The sequence below is a fragment of the Protopterus annectens genome, chromosome 6.part0, assembly GCF_019279795.1.
Source record: "Protopterus annectens isolate FY-2018-M chromosome 6.part0, PAN1.0, whole genome shotgun sequence".
Lineage (NCBI taxonomy): Eukaryota > Metazoa > Chordata > Ceratodontiformes > Protopteridae > Protopterus > Protopterus annectens.
Genome location: NC_056737.1, coordinates 476,003,377 through 476,026,603, shown reverse-complemented (window position 1 = coordinate 476,026,603; position 23,227 = coordinate 476,003,377). Strand labels below are relative to the sequence as shown.

General features: G+C 47.0%; 1 protein-coding gene across 1 annotated transcript in view; it reads right to left on the bottom strand.

The window, feature by feature from the left end:
* Positions 1–23,227, bottom strand: part of EXD1 (exonuclease 3'-5' domain containing 1) — a 1,269,330-nt gene that overhangs the window by 204,749 nt on the left and 1,041,354 nt on the right. The window lies entirely within an intron of this gene.

Below are 23,227 nucleotides of genomic sequence, written 5' to 3'. Positions count from 1 at the left end.
TAGGGGGTCTAAGGAGAAAGGTGCCTTTTAGGAAGATTTTACACAATTTGGCAGACATAAGAGGTCCAGAGTCATGACCAACATGATAATGAGAAATGGCCGCGAGCTGCACTTTGACCGTGGAACTACTGGCACCATCATTAAAAAGAGTGGTTAGGAAGTCTAGCACCAGAGGAAGGGGAACGGTAAAGGGATCTAGACCTTGCCGCTCCGCCCAAATGGAGAATCGTTTCCATTTACTGCGGTAAACTTTTCTGGTAGATGGTTTATGAGCCGCTACCAGGATGGCCTTAACGGGGGACGAGATACCGGGAGTCCTAATTAGGAGTGGAACTGGAGCAGCCAAGCAGTCAGCTTCAGGTTGTCCAGATTCAGAGTTGGTAGGTTCGATGGGTGCGATATCAGATCCGGAATGGGATCTAGAATCCAAGGTGGATTCACCGAGTGAGACCTTAGGTAAGGGAACCAGATCTGCCGAGGCCAAAATGGGGCAATGAGGATCATTCTGCATGCATCAGAGCGTCTCTCATGGAATCCCCTGGAGGAGGGATTAGAGCGAAAAAACTGTCGCACTTGGTGTTTGTGGGAGACGCAAAAAGATCGCAACAAGGAGCTCCCCACAGTGCGAAGATACGTTTCGCTACTTGAGCATTGAGAGACCACTCGTACGGGGAGAGAATGGTGCGACTGAGCTTGTCCGCAAGGATGTTGGACCGACCCGGAATATGCGTTGCGATGAGAAAGCGGTTGGGGGAGATCGCCCATTCCCATACTCTCATGGCTTCTCGACATAAGGGATAAGACTTGGTTCCCCCCTGTTTGTTGATGTACCAGACCACCGACATGTCTGACTGAATCGCAATTGTTCCCAGGGGAAGAAAGGCCTGAAGTGCTCGCAACGCCAGGAGCACTGCTCTCATCTCTAGAACACTGATATGCAGGGAGGTCTCTGAGTCGTTCCACGTGCCTTGGACCGTCCTGCCTGCAAAATGCCCCCCCCACCCGAGGCGGGAGGCTTCCGTGGTCACCGTGGTGAGAGGGGGAGAAGCACAAAGGGGCGGCCTCCGTGGAGATCCTGTGAGTGGAGCCACCACAAGAATGACCGCTTGCAAGCCTTGCTGATCGCGATGGGATGATGCATAGGTAGAGCAAGGTAAGACCACTGAACTTGAAGTGTCCACTGAAGGACCCGCATGTTGAACCTGGCGAGTGGAAGAAGAGATATTGCTGCCGCCATGGACCCTAGAGCCCTCAGGACCAATTCCGCCGGAACAGAGCTGGAGTGGAGGATGGCCCGCACCTGGAGTCGCAGATTCTGAACTCTCGGCTGTGAGGAAGGCTCTTAACTCCCTCGTGTCTAATCTGGCACCTATAAAATCTATGAACTGAGTAGGGGCCAGGTTGGATTTTGCTACATTTATCGTGATGCCCAGACGGGGAGCTAGATGAAGAAAGGAGTCTCGCGCCAATGATAGTAGATGCCTTGTTGGGGTGGTAAGAAGCCAGTCGTCCAGGTACGGGAAGACCTGCACCCCCCTGAAGCCTCAGGTGGGCCGCAACCACTGCTAATACTTTGGTGAACACCCTGGGGGCTGTGGTGAGACCAAAGGGAAGGACCCTGAACTGGTAGTGACTGGCTCCCAGCCGGAAGCGAAGAAACCTCCTGGAACGTCTGTCCATTAGTATGTGGTAGTACGCATCCTTGAGGTCTATAGAGCACATCCAGTGATTCTCTCCCAGAAGGGGGAGGATGGATTGCAAGGTGACCATCCGGAACTTCTCCTTGGGAACTGTCAGGTTTAACAGGGACAGGTCTAAAATTGGTCTTGGGTCCCCCGTCTTCTTTGGCACTAAAAAGAACCTGGAGTAGAACCCTGATCCGATCTGGTCTGGGGGGACGGGCTGGATGGCTCTTTTCCCCAGCAGATGGCCAATTTCTGCTGAAGCGGCCTCCCACTGACCGGGTGGAATGTCGGGGAGGGATTTTAATTTTGGAATGTGATGAAAGGGGATCTTGTATCCTCTGGATATAATGCGGAGGACCCAGCGGTCTGATGTTATGGACTCCCTTGCCGCTAGGTGCTCTGAAAAACGTCCCCTGACTGCCTCCAGAGTGGAGCAGTCGGGCAACCCCTCAGGGCTGCTGCGCGGGCCGTTCAGAGAAAGGTTCTCTGGACCCGAAATTCCTGGGAGCCCCTCTGCCCCTGGGCGGCGTCCTCCTGTCCTCCTCTGCCACAGAAGGACTGGTTGTCCGGAGCGGGTTGGGATTGCTGCGACTTCCGGAACCACATCTTCTTCTGGCCCTTTTGGTTCCTAGAGTAGGACCTCTGGGGCACAGAGAAGCGGATTCCGACGGCAGACAGCGTCTTCCCGTCCTTTTCGTTCTGGGTCAAAGTGTCGCGAACCGTTTTGCCAAAAAGGGCAGAACCATCAAAGGGGGCGTTGAAGGGCTCCGTGAAATCGCAATGACGGAGCCAGGCCTGGCGTCTAGTGACTAGGCCTACTCCTGCAGCTCTAGCGGCTCCCTCAGTAGCATGGGACAGCAACCGCATAGAAGTATTCGTCACGGATCGAAGAGTGGCCATACGGGTGGAGTGCAAAAGTTTGTCCTCCTCCGACATGGACTCTGGGGGGGATGCAGCGTATTCTTTAATAAGATCGTGCTGCATCCTGGTAACATGTGCCAAGTAGTTGAGCGCCCTCATCGAGAAGGTTGCTGAACTAAACATTCGCTTCCCCAAGCGGTCCATCATCCGAGACTCCTTGCTCGGAGGATAGACTGAAGGACTCTCCTGGGCGAGTTCCTTCTTGTTGGCTGCTGCAGTCAACATTGCATCTACCGGAGGCCCCTTACTCCAGTGGGCACGGTCTGCAGGGGGGCTAAGGATTCTGTCTGGCCTTTTGGGGATTGGCTCCATGGTGTCCGGTTCCTTCCACGCTCTGGTGGTAATAAGGTCCACCAGGGGGTCGGCAGGAGGGGACACCCAAGAGGTAGACGGGCCCGCTTCGAATGCCTCCAAGAACACGGACTCGTCAGAGGAAGACTTGGGGGCAGACCACCCACCCCTTATGCAAAGCATTTCCATGATGTCTCCAAAGGAGACATCCTCGGGGGGTGATCTTGGAGAGCCTTCCCCTGCCTCCAAATCCGTGTCTTCAGTTAAAGACTCGGGGGAGTCTATGTGCCTCCTTTACCGTATGCTTGCGAGGGCCTCCTCGGCCGGACTGTCCGAGGAGCCCTCGCAAGCAGTGTCTTGTTCCAAAGGAACAGCTTGGGGCACTGAAGCGGGCTGTCCCAGTGGCCGGATGGTGGAAGCCTAACCCAGTGCAGATGGAGCGCGGGACGGAGCCGAAGCAAGTGCCGGGGGTCCGGAAGCCCTCAACAGAGCCCTCTCCACTACATCAAAAGCCGAGGGGAAGCCAGCCCCGACCAAAGGATCCAAAGGTCGGCTCCCCCTCGGATCCGAAGTGTGGATCGGAGCCGGCCCCGAGACACTCGGATCCGAGGGACCAGTGCGCTCCGAAACAGACGGCGTCGAAGGCACACTAAGTCCCCCGGATCCGAAGCTCAAAGCCAGGCTCCGAGAGGTCGGATCCAAAACACTCGAGGGCAGGGTCGGATCCGAAGTACCTAGTACTATCGGCGCCGACCCACCCCCAGCTCCGAAGCTGCCCGGCTCCGAACACTCCGAACCTGGGTAGCGGGTCGGAGAAGGAGCTATAGGCTTGAAAAATGGGGTTGAGCTCCCCCCCAGAGGGGGGGGGGGGAGGCAGGAGCACTCCCACCTACATCTGGGCCTGGATGAATCTTCTCATCATTCGGTCCAGATCAGTGTCGGAAAGGCTATATGTAGATCTCGAAGAGGCTACCGAGGTAGGCCTTGAGTGCCTCCTCGATAGCCTCGACGGAGATCGGGTCTCCTCCTCCTCAGGCCCCGGTGAAAAGCAGACCGGAGCCGAGGGGGGTGAGAGCCAGCAGCCAAAGAGGCCGGAGGAGAAGCCCGCTTAGCTGGCGGGGCCGAAACGGAGGTCTCGGCCCGCCGCTTGTGGTGCTTCTCTCTCCGATCCTTTTTTCTTGCCTCTCTCTCCTCCAACCTAGCAGCGGGAGGTTGAGTCCCAGGTGGAGGAGGGGGAGCAGGCGAGGAGGGAACCGAAGCCACGGTACCCACCACAGGAGCGGGAGCCGAAGCCGAGTCCGGGGGTAGAAGTCCCGCCAGGACCAGCTTCGACCTCCGCTCCTTCAATGCCCTGGGGTTGAACCCTGCACAAATGGAACATCCAGAAGTGAGGTGTTCAACCCCAAGGCATCGAACGCACAGAGTGTGGCCATCAGCAGGGGAAAGCTTATGGCCACACTCGGAGCACTTCGAAAATATTGCCTTAGGGGCTTCTGACATAACTAAAGTCTTTTTTTTTTTTTTTTACAAAAAAAAAAAAAAAAAAAAAACAAAAGACAGAGAACTAGTACTAAACTAGCACAAACACAAGGCCCCAAACAGTACACTCAAACAAAAACTACGACCAGCGAGGGGAGGGTATAAACTTAAAGTTTTAAAAGTAAAAATTTTTAACTGAAACTATCAAAAGGTTAAGGGAAACCTAACACAATCACTCAAAACTAACTGTAAAATTTCAAAATAAAGCTTTCTTTAGGTAAAATAGTCACTTAGCTGAAGAGCTCAGACGATCCAAGACCTGGTTACCAGCGCGGCAAACTAGATCTGATGTCATGTAGGGAGAGCAGGGCATTATGGGTGAGGGGAAGAGCTAACAGCTCGGATCCATAGCTGGATAACCATGCCGGTTCGGATCCGATATTGGATCCATAACCCACAGGTTGCAGACAAATGAATCTCCTACTTCAGATCCCTAGTTATAGCTACTGACTGAGATAAAATGAAATGGAGCCTAAAAACAGGGTCAAAATAAAACAAAAGAGATATGGTTAAGAAAGAATAGAAATTACTTAGAGGGGCTGGCAAAAGTGAAAGTACTGCAGAGTAAGTGGAATCTCACATAACAAGAGGAGAGAAAATAAGGGAGTATCTGAATAATATGCATGACTTTAGAAAGACTGCTGTCAAGCAACTATTTTTTGAGAACTCCAGAGCATAAAAACTTTTTGCACAATGACTTAGGCAAAAGAGTACTGAAAGGGTTGATACCAAACTTAGGGAATCTATAACAAGAAAAATAACCAGAGATCCTGCAGAGGTTTTACAGATATTTCGGAAATTTCATGAGCATGTGTGTAAAGTAAAGAAATGTGGAAAACAAGAAAAGAGTACAAATGGAAATATTTATGGAAGACTTAATTGTGCCAATGTTAGAGGTACACAAGGTTCAACAATTAACAGTTAAGATAGGAGGTGATGAAATAAAAACAGTGATATATAGTCAATCTTCAGGAAAGCCTCCAAAAGCAGATCTTGGCAGAAAGCTGAGGTAGCTGTGTGACCTAAAGATGACAAAGTCCCTTCAGATCCAGCTTCATATAGACCCATTTCAATTTTAAATCACGATTACAAAGTCTTTATGTCTATACTAGCTAAAATAATGGCAAAGCTTGCCAAATTGACAGATATGGATCAGTGTGGTATTCTGGAAGGGAGGCAAACACTTCACAACATTAACAGAACAATGATGATTCAGAACCTCTGCTTGTGGGTCTAAATGCACAGAAAGCATTTTACAGTTAGGTGGGATTTTATGAGTAGGGCATTGGAAGCATTTGCATCCCGATACAATAATAAGGTTACTTAGACAGATCAAAGGCAAGAATTAAAGTGGGAGGGCTCCCTCAAATAAGCTGTGTTTGAACAGAGGAATTAGTCAGGATGTCCTCTTTTTCCCTTTATTTGCTTTACATTTAGAGCCACTGGCAAAGAAAATAAGAGACGTAGAAATACAAGGATATAATTGGTATGGAAATCAAGAAAAGTTGCCTTTATTTGCAAATCATATGATTCTGTACCTGATAAATCCAGAAAAGGACATCTCAGTGTTGTAGAACATTTTGAGACCATTTCAAGTCTTTTCAGGATAGAAATTTAATGAAGATAAATCAAAGGCAATAGCTGTAAATTATCCAACCACACACAATACCCATATTTATGAGGACATAAGATGAAGTATTTAGGAGTATGGATTAAAAAGGCTTCTGTTACAGCAGCTAAGGATATATGGCAAGGGACTAAACCAAAGACCATACAAAAAATGAGAAAAATGGAAAATCTTATTTATGGGTATGGACAATAAGACACAAGCAGTGAAAATGTGTTTAGTCTCTTCAGTCTTGTATATGGGGCAGGCATACTTTTATCAACCCGAACAGAAGTTGCAGACAATAATAAACAATTTGAAGGACATTTTTAGAGCTACTACATTTAAGGCACATATACATAACACAATCAGAAAGTTATAATTGGAAAGGGATGATGATGAAGCACAGGGGAACTTCAAGAAAAAGAGAGTGGGTTTTGGATGCAGATCCTTAAGGAGAATAATAACTATACAGAATGTTATATTCATAAAGTAGCAGAAAGTATTCTAAGAACTAAGCCAATATGAGAATGGAGAAAATACATTTTTGCCAATAAGGATGACTGCAAGTAGGGTACAAAAAATAGATAAGAGGTGGCTTGAATTTACTGGAGAAACCTGGCAAAGGAACCAAGATACCGGGAGCAAATAACTCAAGCAGGTAAGGTAACAGAGTCGGATGAAGCCAAGAAGATGTTTGGAACTCAAGCTAGAGACTGCCTTCCCTACCAGTGCTTGATTACAGGGTACAGGCAAAGAGAAAGGAATAGAAGTATTTTAAGTGAAAGACCTGCTCCGGTAGGGTTTTTAGTTGACTCGAACAGAAGCAGCTGTTAAAAAAAAGGGGGTGGGTGGGGGGGGGTTAATTAGTAAGGCATATAAAATTTGCATAACTATAAGAATCAATCAGAGTAGGTTAGAAAACATTGGGAAAAGAGACTGGAAAGGCGATTTACAAGAAAACAATGGGAAGACACAATGAAGTTATGTCTTACCATAACGTTCCATCTGTATTGTTGATCTTCTTCCATTCATCACTGATGGGGTCGGTTCCGAGCCCCTCAGAACGAGTTGGCCTAATACCAAGCTTGCGTATACCAAAAAACTCTTGAGCTAAGCTGTTACCCACAATGCCCTTCTTCCTGTTATCTCAGATAGAGTTTGCATAAGACATATGGAAATAAAGCAGAGGCCATTTCTGCACAAAACCCTGACCCACAAGGACCCATTTGATCCACCAGGAGCCTTTGGTGGGGGACGGAGGGTGGGATGTGATGAATGGAAGATGATCAACAACACAGATGGAACATTATGGTAAGACAACTTCTTTATCTGATGTTGTTAATCTTCTTTCCATTCATCACTGATGGGACAGAATCCCAAGCTACCTGAGAAACCTGGGTGGCCCTTAAGGAAGAACATTCCTGAGCACCACTGAGCCGAAGGCCGCTCTTTCCCTGCAGACCATATCCAACTTGCAATGTTTGATGAAAGTGTGTGGTTTAAGCCCAAATGGCTGCTGTGCAAATGTCATCCATAGTGGCTCTGGAGTGAAAAGATACAGAGGTTGCTATAGCTCTAGTTGAATGTGCTTTGATATTGTGAGGTCTAGGCTCATTTGCACATGAACATGAAAAAGAAATACAATCTCTGGGCCACTTTGATAAATTAACTTTTGAAACAGCATATCCCATTCTTAGACCAGAGAAGGAAATGAAAAGTTGGTCTGTCTTGCAGACAGATTAGTCCTGGATAGGTAAAAATGTAGTTGCCTATGTACATCCAAGGAGTGTAGGCAGTATTCTCCTTTATTAGAATAGTTCGGGAAAAACACTGGAAGCTCGATGGATTGATTCACAGAAAAATCAGAAACCATTTTGGGGAGAAAAGATGGATTAGTACATAGAGATACTCTTGTCTTTATGAAATATTAGGTATGGTCTCTTGATGCATAAGGCCTGTAATTCTGAGATCCATCTACCTGAAGTGACAACTACCAAAAAGAGGGTTTTCCATGAGAGAAATTTGAGATCACATTTTGCAGCAGGCTCAAAGGGAGGTTGAGAGAGTGACTGCAGTACTGAGGACAGATTCCATGTCTCTAAGGGATGCCTAATCGGAGGTCTGCTGTGAAACACTCCTTTGAGAAAGGTTTTGCATAGGCGAATGGACATAATTGGAGTGCCCTCTAATCCATTATGAAAACTGGAAATTGCTGCTAAATGGACTCGTATGGTAGAGGCTGATGCTCCGTTTTCAAAGAACTCAGAAAGGTATTAAAGAATGACAGAGACTGCGGGTGAGAAGGGATCTAGCATTCGTTCTTTAGACCATAGAGAAAACTTTTTCCATTTATCTCTATAAAGTTTTCTGGTAGATGGTATATGGGAGGCTAGAACAACATCGCAAACAGGTGAGGAAAGGGCTTCCTTCCTGGCGACTAATGGAAGTGGAGAAACTAAGCCATTAGCTTGAGACAGGACAGATGTGGGTGAGTCAACCCTTGGGGGTGAGAAATGAAGTATGAACGAGTGTCCAGGATCAATGGAGACTGTAACAGATGAGGCCGGAGGAAGAGGAACCACACTTGACGAGGCCAGAATGGGGCAATGAGGATCACCTTGCATCTCAACTGAATAGCTTTTGTTAAGAATAGCAGTATCAAGGGGATTAGAGGATAGGTGTTGATGAGACCCATGGGCCAATCATGAGTTAGACCGTCTCTCGGGGACTCCCCTTCTGGGGGAAAGAGGGCAAAGTGGCTGCTGCATTTGTTGTTCGTAGGGGGAGGCGAAGAGGTCGCAGCAGGGCTGGCCCCATCAGCTGAAAATTTCTGCCGTCACTTTGGGATTGAGAGACCACTCGTGGAAGAAGAATGCATCTGCTCAACCTGTCCGCAATCACGCTGGAACTCCCTGGGATGTGCGTTGCTATTAGAAAGTGGTCGGAAGCTATCGCCCAGTGCCAAATTGTCATGTCCTCTCGACACAGGGGATAGGATTTGGTTCCTCGTTTGTTAATGTACCAGACTACTGACATACTGTATGACTGAACTGCAATCGTTCCAGAAGGGAGAAGTGGATGTAATGCCTGCAACACTAACAGCACCCCTCTTAAATCCAGAACATTGATAAGCAGGTTGGCCTCTAAGCTCAACCACGTGCCTTGGACTGTCTTTCCCTGAACCCCCCCCCATCAGGGAAGCATCCGTGGTCACAATGGCATTAGGTTGAGGGGTCTGAAAAAGGCGACACCAAAGTTCTGCATCTGGCCTCATCCACCATAGGAGATCTTGCTTGCAAGAGTTGGTTATGAGCACCTGTGAGTTTAGGGAGTGAAGATTTGTAAACCACTGGGACAATAGGAGCCATTGTAACAGTCATGTGTAACCTTGCCAGAGGAACTACTGGAATAGCTGCAGCTATGGACCCCAGAGCCTGGAGAACTTCTCTCACTGACACCTTCTTTTGACAGAGTATCACATGCACTTGCAATCTTAACTTCTGAAGCCTGTGAGCTGGGAGAGATACCAGACAGGATCTACTATTGAAAACTGCCCCTATAAATTCCAGCTGTTGGGTAGGCTCCAAGTTAGATTTTTCCCAGTGTACAGTGATTCCCAGGGACTCTAGTGAAAGGGTGTATCGGAGGGCCATAGTCAGAAGATGCTTGGTGGGGTTGGAGAGGAGCCAATCGTCCAAATATGGAAACACCTGGAATCCTTGAAGTCTCAGATGAGCTGTCACCACTGCTAGACATTTCGTGAACACACTGGGGGCAATCGAGAGACCAAATGGCAGGGCTCAGCACTGGTAATGACTGGCTCCCAGCCGGAAGCGAAGGAGACTCCTAGAGTGTGTCTATTTTGATGTGGTAATACGCATCCCGGAGGTCTATCGAGCACATCCAAACATCCTCCCTTAGAAATGGGAGAATGGATTGAATAGTGACTATGCAGAACTTGGTTTGTACAACTGAATTGTTTAAGTGGCTGAGATCCAGGATGGGTCTCCAGTCCCCTGTCTTTTTTGGCACTAAAAAGAATCTTGAGTAAAACCCGGATCCGAATTGGTCTGGAGGGACTGGTTGGAGGACTTTTTTTGACAGCTTTATCTCTGAAGCCGCTTCTTCCCTTTGATTGGGTGGAACATCGGGAAGGTTTTTTTGTAGGTTTTGGACAGAAGGTTAGAGGGATGTACTAGCCTATGGAGATTATTCTTTGCACCCATCAATCATTTATAATAGAGTGCCAGGCAGTAGGTGCAGAGAAAAACGAGCCCGACAGCTTCCAGAGGAAAGCAATCGGGCAACACTTCATGAGCATTGATAAGACTGCCCAGAGAACGAATCTCTGGAGTCTTGGTTTCGAGGACTCCCTCTGCCCCTAAAGGGGTGTCATCCACCAATGTAACCCATTCTGCCTCTGGGGGAATCCTCGCCATGTGCGTTATGAAAAGGACCCCGAGATTTCTTGTGCCAGATTTTCCCACTCCTTTAGTTCCTGGAAAAGGAACGTTGAGGCTTGGAAAAACGTAGGCCAATGGCAGACAGAGTGCTTCCATCTTGCTCTCACCTGGCTAGCATGTCCTTTACTTTAGAACCAAATAAGGAAGATGATTCAATAGAGGCATTCAAAAAGGAGGACTTGAAGGAGTCCGCGAGGTCGCAGATGTGCATCCAGGCAAGATGGCTCATGACTATGCCTGCACCTGCAGCTCTGGCTGCCCCTTTGGCTGCGTGGGAGAGCAGCCTCATGGATGAATTGGAAATAGATTCAAGGGTGGCAAGTTGAGAGGCAACCTTGTCCCGTACCTAGTCAGAAACTTGACCCGTGAGAGATCCACAAAGTTTGGTAATCAGATCTCTTTGGAGCCTCGTGAAGTGTGCCAAATAGTTCAGGGACCTGACAGCAAAGTTCGCTGAAGAAGACAACTTGCTTTTCTAACCTGTCCACAGCCCGAGACTCCCTGTTGGGTGGGTGGACAGTAGGACTTTCTTCCTCTAGATCCTTTTTAGTGGCTGCTGCCACTACCATAGTGTCAACTGGCAAACCTCTGGACCAGTGTGGATGTTCTTCCGGGGGAGAAAGAATCTTATCAGTTCTCCAGGGAATGGCCTCAGTAGAGTCAGGGCTCTGCCAAGCACGCTGCATGACAAGCTGGATTAACTCGTCGGCAAATGGGGTCACCCAAGAGGTAGAAGGCCTGGAGCAAAAAGCCTGCAGGAACACAGATTCCTCAGAGGAGGGGCTGGAGGACTTCCAGCCACCCCTGTTTTAATATTTCCAGGATGTCTCTGAAGGAGACATCATCCGGGGGTGACTGTGGGGACCCCTTCCCATCAACATAGTCCGTGTCTTCTGTCAAAGACTCTTCAGGAGAGTCAATATGCTTCCTCCTGCATGCCTTCTTCCGAGAAGGTTCCTCAGTGGGAATATCTGAGGAAGACTCGAAGATGGGTACCCCGAACTGGGGTTTCCTGAGGCTTCTTCTCCAGGTGTCCCGGGGAGGTGGCTCATGGTAGCTGTAGCTCAGAGGAAGCAGGATGAAGTTCGGACGTCAGAGGAGAGCTTCCCGAAGCAAGCACCCTCTCCATCACCCAGAAAGCAGGCCCGCCCAAACAGGAGTGGGAGTCCAGAACCGAGAAGGACAACCTCGGAACTGGGGTCACACCCCGCTCCGTCAGACCCGCTCCAAGAGATGGAGCCTCAAAAGCAGGATCGGGGCATGCGTTACCCCCAGATCTGAGAGCGGAACCGATAAAACACTTGGAACCGTGCCCTGAACAGAGGACTCTGCACCCCAACCATGAGTTTGAGGAAGGGACTGTTCCGTCTTAACAGAGAACCAAAAAGATGGCCTCGAAGCCTCAGTGACAGTCACTGTCGGCGCCGAGGAACGCGGTTCCACAAAAGACATCGGAGCAATGGGCTTCGGAACCAATGGGTCTGAAGGAGGAGTATACGTCGGAGTCCTAGGAGAGATGGACCAAGTCCCAGAGGGGGATGAGTCTTTGGATATACATTTGCCCCAGGAACGGATCCAAGGAGGGGGAGTATCTGGTCCATGGTGTCTGAGCTAATGGCACCGTAGTCTCTAATTTAGAGACAGGAAGCAAAGGAATTAATGGTGCCGTAAAAGGGCTCGGTGCTGAAGGGGCACTCGGAGTCAACGTCATTGTTTCCAAAGTAGTGGCAGAGGTCGGTACCAATTTCGATGTAATCGAAGGCAAGGTTGGTGCCATAGCTGGAGGAGTCAATGCCGAAGGTGGCACCATCGAAAATCTGGTAGTATCCAAGACTGCTTGAGTTGTAATAGTACTCGGAACAGCAGTAGTTGGAGCCAAAGTAGGAAGTCGATGCTCCTAGGCAGTTTTGTGGGCCTTATGTTTAGACGTCTTACCTCTATCACCAGTGGGTGAAAAGGGATCAGAGTGGGGACGTTTCTTGCCCTTCATTGGAGGGGTTGAAACTTCAGACACAGAAAGGGCCTCTAAGAAAGAAGAAGCAAGAAGGCCTTTCAAAATCAATTAATTTTTGCGTTCATTCAACGTCCGCTGACTGAAACTTTGACAGATTTGACAGCGGAGTTGAACAGAGAGATGCAGAACCACCAGGCAATAAACACAGTTGTCATGAGAGTCGCTATTAGGAAGTTTGTCATTGCAAGAGGTGCAATGCTTAAACTCCGAAGATCCTTTTTTCTCAAACATGTCCACAAACACACTAACAAGTTTACTAAACTAGTGAGGAAAGATAAAGATACCAACAATGGTATCAAGAGATACCACAAGGGTAAGAAGAGGGCGTACCAGTGATGGTAAGAAGAATTACCCAATGGGTAGAGCTAGGAATGAGAAAATTACAAATAACTCTAAACGAGTAAAGCAGAAAGGACAAACTTTTAGAAAGTGACTAGGTAGAGATATCAAAAATATACCACTTATCTTGAGAGCTCGGTGAAACGCGGCTATATGGCTAAGCGGCAAACGAGATCTGAGGTAACAGGGAGAAGGGCAGTGTGGGTAGCAGCTTAGCTCGAGAGTGTTTTGGTGTACACGAGCTTGGTATTAGGCCGACACGGTTCTCAGGGGCTCGGAAGCGACCCCATCAGTGATGAATGGAAAGAAGATTAACAACATCAGATGTATGGTTCCCAAGCATGCAACCAAGTCCAGAAGGTTTAGGATCCTTGCTTGGAAGTGTTTACATACATATTTTTTTTTACCCCAAGCAGACTTCAAACATTTTTTTCCCTCAGGTAGACAGCAAATGTTGAAAGTGTGATGAAGAAGAATGAGGTAGCTGGGGACATGTGGAAGTGTAATGAGCTGACAGATTTTTATAATTCCATACAGAGTACTCTATCAGATATATTGGGTGAGCAAATTACTGTAAGGAAATGACTCGAGCTCAGTTACAGATTATGTGAGCTGACAATAAAAAATGGAAATCAAAGTCTACACCAAATGTATCTGAGGTACTGAATATTATAACAAGACAAAACAACTGGAACAGGGATCTTTAGAAAAGAGAAGAAGCAAATTGCACAGAAGTACATGGAAATTGTGGGAATGATACATGTTCAGGAGGAGGAGGAGGAGTGGGGTTCAAGGGAAAGCAGAAATTCAGCATTCTTTTTAATGCTGGGCAAATGACAGCAGCACAGAATATATATGCGATATACACTGTATTTAAATGGAAACATGTTAAAATGGTTTGCTTTCTTTTGTGTTATGTATGTTTGCCTATGACTTAATTGATAATTTAATAAAGATAATAAACCCCTTCTGTCTCAGACTATGTAAAAATTCAATCGCTAAGGTATACATTTCCACTAGCTCCAGCAGATCCACAGTAGATGGGTTTCATTTTGATACCCATCAACTTGTAGCACCTGGCAAGACTCAAGAACCAATTGAGGACAATCATCTCTACTAGCTTCAAGGCCTTGCTGACGTCTGGTTATAACCATTTATTGGCTAGACAAACAGTGCCAAACAATTGCGATCGAAATGGCTTCTCGGAAATGTAATCCCAGAAGAGGAACGTTTGAGTCTTTACAGCAGGCTTTACACCACTTGACGCCAGTTTACCATAATTATTTGCACCAAGTCAAGACCATAGTAGGCCTTCTGTGCTTCCTCAAAAAGAAATAATGAGACAGCCCTGGTTTGCTCAGTTTTCGGCCAAACCTATTGTACAGTGATATTTTCAAATATTAGGGGAAAGGCTTCTATGTCATCATTAGCATTTATCTTCTGAATGATGGAATGGACTCTTGTTGGTGTAGACACACCACTAGATTAGAAATTACTCCTTCATATGAAGTCTGTGCTTCCAGAGATTTATACTTTTCTCAAGGATAATACATCGTATGGAATGCACCCTCAGAATCAGTTATTTAAGGACAAAGTTCAATTTGTTTCATGCATGGACTACTGCAAAGTTACCGGTGAGTTGCTTCCAGAAAACCTATAAACAGTGCTTCAATAACTTTCTCCATCTTACAGTATGATGCAGCACTGTCATAATATTTCTTTTTGCAAGCACAAGGTATAAAAAGATTCACTGACAGATTTTTTTCCCCCCATTGTACAGACACAGAGCACCAATTACAAGCAAATTGTATGGTACCTGGAGTTACAACTATGGGATATTCTATTCACATTCACAGTGTTTCCTAGAATGTGGTCATGGTATACTTCAACCCATGAATAATTCTGTAAGAGTCTCTCTGTTACTAGTACTTACTAGCTCCAGGCTCCACTCTCCGTTATCAGGTGACAGCAGGCACTAATTTGGGGATATAAGCAGGAAACGTTAACTCTAAGCAGCTTTCACTTGTAATCACAATAAACCAGGACCAAAATTTACATACTGCATTTCTCCACCATTATGTGACATCTTAAGAACTATTGACCCAGAGACTGGGGATTAAAACCACCACACTCCTGACATTTTTTTAATTCACGTTATTACCTTTTACTAAAGGGAAAATAACAGAAACTAAGTAAATCTTCACTCCAAATAAACACAAGAAATCTGACTAATCTAAATCAAACAATTACAGGAAGGCATCTTGTTAAAATGTACTTTTAAGTCTTGTACAGGCTACGGGCTCATTTCAGTTGCTCATTACACAGTTAGTTTATAACAGAAAAAATACAGTTATTTCAGAGCCCAGTCTCTGAATGGGTATATTTTTTCCAGAAGACAGAAGTGAGTAAATTTCCTCAGTACACAGCATGTTTAACCATAAATTGTAGAATTAAACAGTCATGTTTTCATGGCATAGCCGCAGCTTGTTGCAGCATTGTTAAGACAAGTGGCTGAAATTCCAAAGTTTAATATTATGGTGAGTTTCCCTTTTCCTGTGTCAGATTGTTTGCACCAGTGGAGCCACCTTTTGGGCATTTTCCCCACTGTGATGCTACCACTGAATTGGTATATAATGGTGGGTGGGTACAGATACCCCCATACTGTGATGACCAATGTAGGCTGTCCCCTAAAAGAGCATTTTAGGGGTTCCCCTCTCACTCATTTTTGATATCGATCTTTCAGAAACCGGTGAGTCGACCGCTCATAGATAAACATGTTTCTTCTCATTAGCAAACAGAGGCCCTCCTATTATTAAGCACATAAGTAACAGAATATAGCAGACTCGGCAATTCATCAAAAGACGCACTCCAACCAATCACATTCCGACATTTCCTTGAAAAATTGCAATCCTCAGTTCCTGGCAAAAATTTACCACTCTTCAGTTCTAAGGTAAATCCATTACCCAGATACCCTCTTTCTGTAGAAGGAAAAAAATAAGTTATGTCTTACCATAAAGTTCCATCTGTGTTGGTGATCTTTGTTCTTTCATTACTGATGGGTTATCGGTTCCGTCCTCTGAACAGAGTTGGCCTTATACCAAGCTTGCGTCAGCCAAAAACTCTCGAGCCAAGATCTACCCACAATGCTCAGCTCCCTGTTACCTCAGATAGCGTTTGCAAGTTGATAGACAAAAGTAGAGGCTACCTCTGGTCATACCAGACCTACAAGAATGGAAGAAGGACCATATGAAATCCACCAGGAACCTCCAGAGGGGGACAGAGGGAGGCAGTAATGAATGAACGAAGATCAACAACACAGATGGAATGTTATGGTAAGACATAACTTCTTTATCTGATGTTAATTTTCATTCATTCCTTACTGATTGGGATAGAGTCCCCAGCTACCTGTATCCCTGGGCGGTCCGCATGGAAAGACATTCCTGAGCACCATGGAACCAAAAAAAGCTCATCCTCTGGAGGCCATATCCAATTTGTAATGAAGAATAAAGGTATGGGGGTTGGCCCAAGTTGCAGCTGAGCAAATGTCATTGAGGGAAGCCCTAGCATGGAAAGCTGCTGAAGTTGCCATTGACCTTGTAGAATGGGTTTTCACTTTGTGAGGCAAGGTGATATTATTCTTGTTGTAGATAAAGGTAATGCAATTTCTCAACCATGATGCTAATGTAACTTTAGTAACAGGGCAACAGTCTTGGTCCAGAAAAAACCAGAAATAATTAGTCTGATTTACGGGTAGATTTTGTTCTGACCAAATAAAAATGGATTTGCCTGTGAACATCTAGGGAGTGCAGGCAATACTCTCCCTTCTTAGAATGATTAGGAAAAAAATACTGGGAGGTCAATAGTCTGGTTGACAGACCGCTCCGACAACACTTTCAGTAAAAAGGAAGAATTAATTCTCAGTGAGACTCTATCCTTATGGAAAATAAGGTAGGGATGTTTGATGCATAAGGATTGAAGTTCTGACAGATGTCTGGCCGATGTGATAGCAACCAGAGACAAGGTTTTCCAAGAGAGGTACTTAAATCACACGAAGATGCAGGTTTGAAGGGGGGTGCTGTTAGGGGTTGCAGAAGACAAGTCCCAAGGTTGTACTGGTTCTCTAAAGAGAGGTTTTAGATGAAAAACAACCTTCAAGAAAGTCTTACAGAGTCTGTGTGACATGAGTGAAGGGTCCTGGAAGCCAATGTGGAAATTAGAAATGGCAGCTAAATGAACATGAACAGTAGAGGCTGATACCCCAGATTGAAAAAGATCTGATAAATAATCTAATACCAATGAAACTGGGGCTTACAAGGGGTCCAATTGTTTGTTCGCTGCCCATAATGTAAATCTTTTCCATTTGCTGAGATAGGTTAGCCTGGTGGATGATATATGAGATGCAAGAAGAATATTGCACACCGGGGAAGAGAGGTTATTCCTGCCTGGCAAGCATTGGAAGTGGAGAAACCAAGCTGTCAGCTTCAGGTTTGTTAGATTGGGGTGGGTCAGACTCTGCGGATGGGAGATCAATGTCGGAGTTGGACTGAGAATCCATGGTCGATCTAGCAGGTGAGACCAGAGGAAGGGGAGCCAAACTTGTCGAGGACAATATGGAGCAATGAGGATTACTTTGCTTTTCAACTGCCGTGCTTTCTTCAAAAACTGGGAGATGAGGGGTAGAGGAGGATAAGCATAAAGCAGACCTGAGGGCCAAGCGTGGACTAGAGCGTCTCTCGGTGACTGTCCCTGAGGGGGGATCAGGGCAAAGTAGCTGATTGGGAAGGCGAATAGGTCACAGCAAGGCTGACCCCAGTGGCTGAACATTTTTGCAGCTATCACAGGATTGAGGGACCACTCGTGAGGTTGTAGACTGCACCTGCTCAATTTATTCACCATCACGTTGGAGCGTCTGGGAATGTGCATTACAATTAGAAAGCGGTTGGAAGCGATCGCCCATTGGTTCATAGGTTGGTACTAAGCTATTGGCCCTAGGGCCTATACAAGCCTAGCCATAACAATTCCCTGGCTATTTCTTCTCACACTATTTACTTCCCTGGACCCCTGTCTAGCAGGGCGATTGACGTGATCCCTGGGGTGAATTTCCTTTCTCCCATCCAGTCATCAAGGTTCCTTTTGAAGAGGGCCAAAGAGGTGCTCTGCTTGACATGTATGGGCAGTCTATTCCAGAGTCTGGGGAGTCTCTGAGTCAGCAACCTATACCTCCAACATGTTTTGTTTATTGTGATGACAAGGTTTAGATCTCTGGAGCGTGTGGCTCTGAGAGATTGGGATTTCTTTAAGTGTAGCATGTCCAACAGCTCTGGGTTTGACATGGCCTTGTATGTTAAGCAGAGATCGCCTCAGAGTAGACAATATACGACAAGAGTATAGCTGGAGTTTTTTAAGGCGGTCAGCATAGGACATCTGCTTTAGGCCTGTGATTCTTTTAGTGACGTATTTCTGCGGCCTTTCCAGTTGATGCAGATGTCTTGAGAGGTACATACCAAATGGGGCGTTGTATTCTAGAATGGGTCTAATGAGGGATGAGTATAGTGGGACAATGACCTCCTTTTTTCTAGATGAAAAGCCCTTAGTGATGAGGTGTGCTACATAGAAGTATTTCCTGACTGTTGTGGCGATGTGGTTATTGAAGGTGAGACCACTGCCCACCTGTGTCCCTAAGTCTCTTATGATACTTTGTGTTTAGTGTACTGCCACCTATGTGGTAATTCACGGGTACATGTTTTTTCCCAAAGGGGATAAGTATACATTTCTTGGCATTGAGCTTGAGCTCATGGCGCTGGCACCAAGCATCTGTTTCTGTAAGGCCCTTTTGTAGAGTATCCACATAATTTGGGGATTCAATAATGGCTCCAAGTTTGCAGTCATCTGTGAACTTTGTTAGCCAGAGTCTGTTAGTGTTGGCTTGTACTTCACAGAAGTAGATGCCAAGGTCCCAGGACTGAACCCTGAGGTACTCCACTTGTCACTTGTCTGGAGCTGGATGTGGAGTCAGCTACTTTTACAGTGTGGGTTCTGTCAGTAAGCCAGTTGGCAACCCATCGAGTGACGTAGGGATTAATGCCCAGCTTAGTAAGTTTATCTATGATTCCAGAGTGGGGGGTGGTGTCAAAGGCCTTGGAGAGGTCTAGATAGGCTGTGTGGACTGCCTTACCCTCATCCACGGCTCTGAAGACTGATTCGAAGAAGTCAATCAGGTTCAGGAGACAAGATTGGCCCTTCTCGAACCCAAACTGGGTGGGGTCCAGTGTTTTAAGGTTGCTAATGTCTTTGTTTATAAGTTCCATGGTAATACGTTCCATGGCCTTGCAGATCAAGCTCATCAGACTGATGGGACGGTAGCTCCTGGGATCCAAGGTGGATCCCCCCTTGTGGAGTGGGATAACTGTAGCTGTGCGCCACTCAGTGGGCATGACACTTAGGTGAGGTGCCAGTTCATTTTGTAATTCATGTAGTACACAGCCCAGGATGTCATCTGGTCCCATGAATGCTGTATTCTTAGCTTTGGAGAGTGCGTTTTCTACCTGTGTGGCCGTTATTACCGGAATTTAGCAATCTTCCGGTATTGAGATGGGCCATTTAGGGGGTGAGAGGGGATGAAGTTGGCACTGAATCGATCTGCCAGGACATTGGCAATATCCTTCGGATCAGTATATTTAATGCCACTCTGTTGTAGCTCAGAGCAGATCTGACCATTGCCATTTAGATTCTTGAAATAGTTATAGAATGCCTTGTGGTTGTCTTTGGAATCTTTGGCAATTTTATTTTCGTAACTAGCTTTGGAGGATTTTATGAGGGATCTCAGCTTCTTACTGAGGCTGGTAAGGGAGTTTTTTACATCCTGGGATTTTCCTCTTTTCTGAAACAGTTTCTTCCTTTTGTTATAAAGTTTGTTTATGGCAGGCTACCACCAGATTGGGTTCCTTTTTTTGGAGGAGAGCATCTTGGTTCTACTTGGGATGGCACGATTTGTGCATGAGTGGATGTGCTCGTACAGTGCCTTAGTGTAGGACTCAGCAGTTGAACTTTCAGTTCCTGTCTGCATGGGTGTCATGAAGTTTGTAACTTCTGACTTGAGTAGCATGAAGTTGGCTTTGGAGAAGTTTTTTATGGAGGTTTCCTTTCTGGGGGGTGGGGGTGGGATGTGGATGTTAAGGGTGATTAGCTTATGGTCTGACCTGACCAACGAGGGGGTGACCATAAATGTGGAGCATCGATTTCCCATGTTGGTAATGACCAGGTCTAGAATATTGAGCCCCTGGTGGGACTATGGATTAGTTGATCCAAAGCATTGGAATTTATGAATTCCAAGAACCGTTGGGCAAAGGTGTTGGTACACTAGTAGTTTTCCCAGTTAATGGCAGGGCAGTTTAAATCACCCTGCCATATTCTCAAGGCCTCTCGGCATAATGGGTAAGATCTGGTGCCCCCTTGCTTGTTGATGTACCAGACTACTGACATGTCTGATTGGACTGAAATAGTCCCTGACGGAAGGATCGAGTGGAATGCTTGCAATGCTATAGCACCACCTGCAGTTCCAGGAGATTGATATGCAAATGAGCCTCTGTCTCTGACTAGGTGCCTTGGACCGAGTTTCCCTGACATAGCCCCCCCCATCCCATCAGGGAGGCAGCTGTGGTCACAGTGGCTTTTGGCTGTTGGGGGCTGAAGGGGCGAGACCACTGTTGGGGATTTTGAGACTTCCATCAGAGCAAATATTGCTTGCATTTCTGAGTTACACTTATCTAAAAAGACAAAGGATGTTGTAGAGGGTACCACTGAATGAGAAGTAGCCACTGAAGAAGTCTCGTGGAACCTGGTCAAAGGAACAATGGTGATCGAGGCTGCCATCGACCCCAAGAGTTAGAGTATGGACCAAGCAGAAGATTTGTGGTGACAGATTAGCAGCTGAACCTGTTGTCTTATTCTTTGAAGTCTGTGATCCAGAAGAGATGCTGTGCAATTCCTTGTGTCCAACAGAACTCCGATGAATTCTAAACATTGTGCCAGGGTCGTGTTGGACTTCTCCCAGTTTATAGTGATTACCAGTCGTTGAGCTGTAAGAAGAGTGTAATCTAAGGCTTCATCCAGTAGACACTTGGTGGGGGCGGTAAGGAGCCAGTCGTCTAGGTATGGAAATGCCTGGAATCCTTGAAGTTGCAGGTGAGAGATAACCACTGCCATACATTTGAACACTCTGTGGGGCTGTAGAGAGACCGAAGGGCAGTGCTCGAAATTAGTAGTGACTGGCTCCTATGCGGAAGCGGCGGTATCTTCCTGAATGCTTGTCCACTTTTATATGGTAATACACATCTTGAAGATCTCTAGAGCACATCCAATTGTCTTCTTCCAAAAGAGGAAGGATAGACTGAACTGTGACCACCCGGAATTTCTCTGTTTTTACAAATTTGTTTAGTGTGCTGAGATCCAGAATCTGTCTCCAGTCCCCTGTCCTTTTTGGCACTAAAAAGAATCTTGAGTAAAATCCGGATCCTATCTGGTCTGGGGGGACCGTTTGGATGACTCTCTTGTAGCAGCTTTTGGATTTCGTGTGCTGCTGCTTCCCTTTGAATGGATGAGACGTTGGGTAAATTTCTGGGTGAAGTGGGACAGAGATGGAAGGGAATACGGTAGCCTCTGGATATTATCCGTTGTACCCAAGAATCGGTGGTCATGGTTCACCAGGCAGTGGGGTACATGGAAAAACGACCCCCAACCGCTTCCAGAGGGGAGAAGCCAGGCAACGCTTCAGCAGCACTGGTAGAGTTGCCCAGAGAAAATTTCTGGAACTCCAGTTTCACGGACCTCCCCTGCCCTGAAAGGGGAGTCTTCCATTAGAGTTCCCCCTCTGCCCTTAGGGGAGAACTCAGCACGTGCGTCACAGAAACAGCCCTGTGATTTTCTGTGCCACATCTTACAGTGAAGGTCGATGAAGCAAACACACGCTTCCCGAGTCTATCACCTGCGACTCCTTATTGGGCAGATGGACATTCTAGCTCTCTTCTGCCAAGTCGTTTTTGGTTGCAGCCGCCACCACCATGGCATCTACTGTAAGACCTTTGGACCAATGAGGATATTCAGCAGGGGAAGATAAAATTTTGTCAGGCCTCCGAGGTATAGCTTCCAAAATGTCAGGAGCCTTCCATGCACACTGGACGATGAGCTGGACAAGCTCATCGGCCGGTGGGGCAACCCATGAGGTAGGGGGGCTGGGCACGAAATACCTGCAGGAATACGGATTCCTCTGAGGAAGGGTTGGAGGACTTCCAGTCACCCCTCTGTCTTAGGATCTTGAGGATGTCACCAAAGGACACCATCAGAGGGTGACCGTGGGGACCCTTCCCCGGCATCTAAGTCCGTATCTTCAGTTAGAGACTCCCCTCAGTGGAGTCCATGTGCTTCCTCTTGCACGAAGCCTTGCAAGGGACTTCCTCAGTGGGGAGCTCTGGGGAAGATTGCGAGGAGGGGATCTCATGAGGGGGAGAAACCGGAGGCCCTTGTGCCCGGGGTCCAGTAGTTGTGTCTTGCGACAGTTGCGGCACAGTGGGGGCAAGGACTCCAACAGAGATATTTTGCCAGCAGAGGCAAGTGCCCACTCCAAGGACTGGAAGGTCAGACTGCCCGAAGAGGGATGGGAGCCCAGAACTGAGCAGGACAACCTCGGAACCGGGATCAAACCCCACTCCGACGAGCCGACCACCAGACCAGGAGTCTTAAGAGGACTGTGGAGAGTGAGGGGAGGAAGATTCCTGGAGGGTGCCATAGAAAAAATTGGCATTGAACCAAGAATGCCTACCACCACGGCATAGCCGCTAGCCTGAGAAGGGCCCGGTGCCCAGTGCACCGAGGGCCACAAGGACGACTCTGGCTCCAAAGTGACATTCACTGTTGGTGTTGAAGGAAGGGAAGCTGCTGTCAGAGGAAGGGGCTTCGATGCTTCTCTGGAAGTCGAAGGAGGAGTGTAAGGAGTCTGTGGAGAAATATGGTCACCTGCAAGAGGGAGCGCAGCTTTAGACGGGTGAGAGAGTCCCCTGGCCACAAGCAACTGATAGACAAGCCGCAACACATCCTGTTCTGAGAGGCTCCTGGTCGACCTCATACAGAGACCTGATGGAAATTCTGGCCTGTCTAAAAAGGGGCTGTACTAACTTCCCACAAAAGGATCTACGGAGGGAGAGTACTTAGTTCTTGCGAGTTCGTGTGGTGCCGAGCCTGGAAACGAGTGTGTCTGCACAGAGGGCATCGGTGCCGAAAAAGGTGCCATAGGCCTCAAAGTTGTCTGCACCGTGAAGGGCAGTGTAGCAAATGTCTGCACCGATGAATACTGTGCCGTCGAAGAAGGTAT